The sequence below is a fragment of the Narcine bancroftii genome, chromosome 6 (assembly GCF_036971445.1).
Source record: "Narcine bancroftii isolate sNarBan1 chromosome 6, sNarBan1.hap1, whole genome shotgun sequence".
Lineage (NCBI taxonomy): Eukaryota > Metazoa > Chordata > Chondrichthyes > Torpediniformes > Narcinidae > Narcine > Narcine bancroftii.
Genome location: NC_091474.1, coordinates 83,352,671 through 83,358,299, shown reverse-complemented (window position 1 = coordinate 83,358,299; position 5,629 = coordinate 83,352,671). Strand labels below are relative to the sequence as shown.

General features: G+C 44.6%; 1 protein-coding gene across 1 annotated transcript in view; it reads left to right on the top strand.

The window, feature by feature from the left end:
- Positions 1 to 5,629, top strand: part of unc5b (unc-5 netrin receptor B) — a 313,598-nt gene that overhangs the window by 301,306 nt on the left and 6,663 nt on the right. Inside the window, exon 18 of the transcript XR_011340201.1 lies at positions 16 to 93. The gene's annotated coding sequence lies outside the window, so the exon portion shown is untranslated. The remainder of the gene's footprint in view (positions 1 to 15; positions 94 to 5,629) is intronic.

Below are 5,629 nucleotides of genomic sequence, written 5' to 3'. Positions count from 1 at the left end.
AATTATATTTCCTAGTTTAATGAATCAAACATTGCAATATCTTTGAAACCTGAAATGCAGCCTCAAATGCCATCGAAACACTTTGCAATGCAGGTCAGATTTTCTTCTCAAAGCTATTTTAACGTTTGGGGAACAGTAACCAAAGGGGAAGAGAAGTCGGAGGTGGTGGAGGTGGGGGGGGAGGGGTACGGTTAGCATAATGTTGCAGCGCCAGCGACCCAGGTTAGAACCCAACGCTGTCTGTAAGGAGTCTGTCTGTTCTCCCCATGTCTGCGTGGGTTTACTCCGGGTGCTCCGGTTTCCTCCCACCCTTCAAACCGTACTGGGAGCTAGGGGAGTGGATGGAAATGGGGCCCCAGGGAGTGGGTGGGGGTTAGGCCCAAGTAGTGGATAGGAGGAGTGGGTGCCAGAGTTGATGGGGGAGTGGGGGCCAGTGAGTGGGCAAGGGTGGGACCTCGGAACAGACGGGAGCGGATCGCAGGGAGTAGTTGGGGGGGGGGGGGGGGTAGTTAGGCCCCAGAGAGTGAATGTGGGGAGCTGGGCCCCAGGGTATTGATTTGTATGGGGCGCCAATGAGTGGACTAGGGTGGGGTCCAGCAAGTGGGTCTGGGCCTCTGTGTTGACAGGGAGTAGGCCAACCTGTACCTGGGGATTTATCAGTAATCAGTGCCTTTGGATATGTGTCATTTTGGGCAGCTCTCCCCGTTCTGATTGCCTCATTCTTTTAACAGAGAGTTTCCAAATCATCAGGATGTCTGATGGTTAGCAGTTTATCAGAGATTTACGATAATCCTCAGATTATCTGCGAGCTGCTACAATACAGCTCGGCATCTACTTCGGGATAATTGTTAAGAATTGTTGACATTTCCACTAACCATTACAACCAACTCTCGTCTGTGCCAAACTAGTATTCTGCTTAATCCCATTGACCTGCACTCGGACCATATCGCTCCCCTTCATGTACCTATCCAATTGTTTCTTAAATATTAAACTGGAGCCCACCTTCATCACTTCATCTGTCAGCTCATTCCATGCTCTCAACACCCTCTATGTGAAAAAGTTTTCCCTAATGTTCCCTTTAAATATTTCACCTTTCACCCTTAACCTTCCCTTTAAATATTTCACCTTTCACCTTTAACCTTCCCTTTAAACATTTCATCTTTCACCCTTAACCTTCCCTTCAAATATTTCACCTTTCACCCTTAACCTTCCCTTTAAACATTTCATCTTTCACCCTTAACCTTCCCTTTAAACATTTCATCTTTCACCCTTAACCTTCTCTTCAAACATTTCATCTTTCACCCTTAACCTTCCCTTCAAATATTTCACCTTTCACCCTTAACCTTCCCTTTAAAAATTTAACTTTTCACCATTAACCTTTGTCCTCAAGTTTTCATTTCACCCGCCCTCAATGGGAAAAGTCTTCTTGCATTTGTTCTATTTACAACTCTCGTAATTGCAATTGGAGCAACAGGCTGTTAGTGTTGGGAAGAAAAACAGAGAGAGTTTGTATCATCGCTAGTGTGAGTTATTGATTGGCTAAGACTGAGATTTGTTTCATCATTGTGTGCAATATTTGAGATTATAGCAGCAGTGTAAACAAGATTTGTTTTGGGAGATTGAATGAGGCCGATGTAAAATCAATTGTTAACACAAGCTATTAAAAATCTTCTCAAAGGCAACGACAAGAGCAGGGGTGGGCAAACTTTTTAAAAAATTCACATTCCACCTTAAGCAATCCCTATGCCATAAATGCTCTGTAAGGGATTGCTTAAGGTGGCATGTGAATGGGAAGGAAAGGTTGAGAACCACTGCTCCAAACCCAGATGTTACTGAAATATTTTGTTATTTCCTTGGAGTTCTGAAACCGTTTACATAACAAGTCAATTAGGTACGATTAAAACAGTGGTTTTCAAACTTTTTCTTTCCACCCATATACCACCTTAAGGAATCCCTTACTAATCATAGAACACCAATGGCATAGGGAATATTTAAAGTGGAATGTGAGTTTTTAAAGAAAAGGTTGCCCACACCTGGCTTAGTACTTACTTTTGAAACATTATTTCCAACCTGCTGCAAAGGTTTCTTTGCTGGTGTTGGTGGAGAGTGGTATGTTGGCCACAGCGGTGAACCAGGGAGGGGCTGAAGAACGCACAGGCGGGCTATTGAGGCAAGGAGCCCATGTGGACTGTTGGAGACTGCCTGATGGGTGGCCAGGTATCGGAACTGGGATGCAAGAGGGTGCCGAAGGTAGGAATTGCTCCCGAGGGGGCCTTAGGCGCTGAAGGCTTCCTGATCATGTCGGAGGTTTGGAGATCGGGTTGCCGATGGATCGAGCAGAAATCTGTGTGGCTGCAGGAGTGCTAGAGGCAAATGCACAGATACATTTTTTTTTCGTAAATTTAGACACACAGCACAGTAACAGACTATTTCATCCTTTAAGTCCATGCCCCACAATTTACACCCAATTAAACTACAACCCTAGTACATTTCGAACAGTGGGAACTCGGTGACTGGTGGAACTCTCTAACTTCTCCTTCTCTGACTGTAAGAGGCGCCAGGCATTTTCTACTGATGGCGAATCTGTCTGCCTTCCAGCCGAGTAAAGCAAATTTCATGTAATATTACACCTGTTTTATTACATGACAATAAATGAATCTTGAATCAACATGATTTCCATTTGCCATTCCTTGGTCCACAGCCTGCCAAGCCTTGATGATTCAGGAAACACCATGATGTAGCAGATGATTCAGTGTTTCCCTCGTGCAGCCATTTTCAACCTGTGTTGTCCATAGCCTCCAAAGTTTATGGGCCCCTTTTCTGTGAAGCAGTCAAGTTTTGGTTTCTTTCATACTATATTTTAAAAAAAATATTTCTTATGTGAGGGGAAAAGGAAATAAGGCCTTTACTTAAATGTGCCGGGGCCCGCTGGAGGTGGGGGCTGTTGAACTCCCGTTGAGAATGGCTGGTCTTGATTTCTGCTTTCCCTCCTTCGAAAATGTAATGTGTACAAAATTATGAGGGGTATCCATAGAGTAAATGCAAGAAGGATTTTTTTTTCACTGAGATTAGGTGAGACAAGAATGAGAAGACATGGGTGAAGGTTAAAAGGTGAAGTGGTGAGCCTGTGGGCCGGACAGCCATCTGTTGTGAAGACTGGTTCAATTTTGACATTTAAGAAAAATTTGGATAGAAGATATGGAGGGCTATGGTCATCGGAACTCGGCAGAAAAATAGTTTGACAGACTGGATAGTCCAAGGGCCTATTTCTGTGTTGTCACTCTATAGTTGTATCACCAGATCATTTGAAATGCTGGGTGCTTGGGGTTCATCAGAGGTCTTCCCAAAGTCAAGTCTTGAAGGATCGGCTCCCATGTTCACCCGGCCAATACTTAATCCTGAACTGACATCACAAGGTCCTTCAACGAGACTGGAAAAGCAAAAAACTGTGTGTTGCACGTCACGGAGAAGGGATGGGTGGAGAGAACTGAGGGAATGTCTGTGATAGAAAGAAAACCCCTCAATCTCAGTACTGAATGTTACAATTTCATCTAACCACTAACCTCTCTCTTTCCCCCCCCCCCCACCCCTTACCCCCACAGGGGTAACTGGACCTCCCTGCTTCAGGATGTTCCTTTCTTTCCCCCCCCCCCCCCCCAATTCTAATGATTGTTGCTTTGAAAATATTGGTCTGCACTAAGTCAAATATATCCTCTCTGTTTTCTCAACCCACCCCCCCCTTCATTTCTGCAACTTAAAACACACTTGTTTCCCCACTTTCATGGTTTTGATGAAGAGTCTTTGATTTGAAGCATTGACTTTGTTTCTCTCCCCACATTCATCGCTTGAACTGGTGATTGCATCAGCATTTTCTCTTCTCTTCCTTTAGATGATTTAGCACTTGCTAGTCTGCACTTCAGTAACCAGTCTCTGCTATATCTCTGCATCCAGTCTCTCAGTTAACTCAAAGAATCATACATTCAAACATACAGCAAAGGAACAGACAAAGAAAGAGCACAAGCCCAATTGCGTCCTCTTGAATGGTGGGAAGACACCCACGCAGACACAGGGAGAGTGTACAAACTCCTTGCAGACAGCGCAGGATTCGAGCCCCGGTCCCAATCACTGGGAACTGCTATGCTACCTGTACAGCATTGCTTCTTGTGTTTGTCTGCAAGGTAAATTTCTGCAACCGGGTCATCGTGCGCAGGATGTTGATAAATGGCTTCCTGTATCTTTCAAAACCTACCCCTGTGTCCACAGGAGATGCTCCACTTGCACCCACACCTCCTCCCTTACCACCATTTGAGGCCACAAACAGTCCTTCCCAGATTCAACTTGTGAATCTGCAGGGGTCATCTACTGTATCCAGTGCTCTCACATTGGAGAGATTGGTCACAGACTGGGAGTTCACTTTACTGACACCTCAGCTCTGTCTGCCTCAACAGCGTGGATCTCCCAGTAGCCACCCATTTGCGATTCTCCATCCCATTTCCTTGCTGCCCTGCCTGTCCACGGTCTGAGGCCACCTGCAAATTGGAGGAACAACATTTCATCTTCCGATGGCACCCTCAAATCAGATGGCATTAATATTGACTTCTCTGGCTTTTGTTACGCACCCCCACCCCACCCCATCACCCTTCCCTATCTCTGTCTTTCTTTCCATTTTGTCTCCTTTCGCACATCCATGATAAATTCTTACCTCGTCCATATCAGGTCCAATTAACACCTTTTGTTGGATTGGACTCCTTCCCCAGCCAACACTGTCTGAATTCTGAGACTTTCTGAGATTTTCTGCCTCTGGCTTATTCCTTGAGTAAGGGCTCAGGCCCGAAACATCAGTGACATATCTGTATCCAAAGGATGCTGAAAAGACTGGCTGAGTCCCTCCAGCATTTCGGTGTGTTTTTATTTTAGTTTGATGTATTTGTGAAGTTTAAACAATGAATATGGCCAGAGATATTTTCACCCAACTGAGAATTATTCCCTCTGTGCTATCTTTGCACCAGTTGTCAGGGTGAAGTTGAACAGAATATAATAAAAATTGCCTTAATTTAGATATCAGCTCGAATCTCTGATTTATAGGATGTATTTTTGCATTATTGAATTCTGTGTTTTAAAGGCTATTAAAAGGCTTATTAAAATCCATCTAGGAAAAGATAAATAGCTCTTGTCTGATGAATAAATGAGAGAAAGGCTCTCATTTACGCAATCTCTCACAATCATGGAATATTCCAATGTAATTTTCAGTGAAAGCCCAGACTCCAATGAAAGGAAATCAGCCCTTTTAAGATTCAAGATTCAATTTATTATCGTAGTAACAAAACAGTGTCGTATTACATGAAATTTGGTTTTGCTTGGTGCAATACAGACAGATTCGCCACTGGCGGGAATTAACTAAGTGCCTCTTACAGGCTTACAGTCAGGGAGTGAGAGAAGCAAAAGAATTCCCCCCAGAGTCACCGAGAGTCCATAGATTTTGCTCCACTGCTTCCGCAGTCACACAGAGTCCAGTCTGAAACATTGGCGACCCGAGCTCCAGATCCGAACCTCCGAAACGGTCAGGAACCCTTCGGCGCCCCCTCGCATCATGGTTCCGATACCTGACACCCCTGCAGCCAGCTTGACC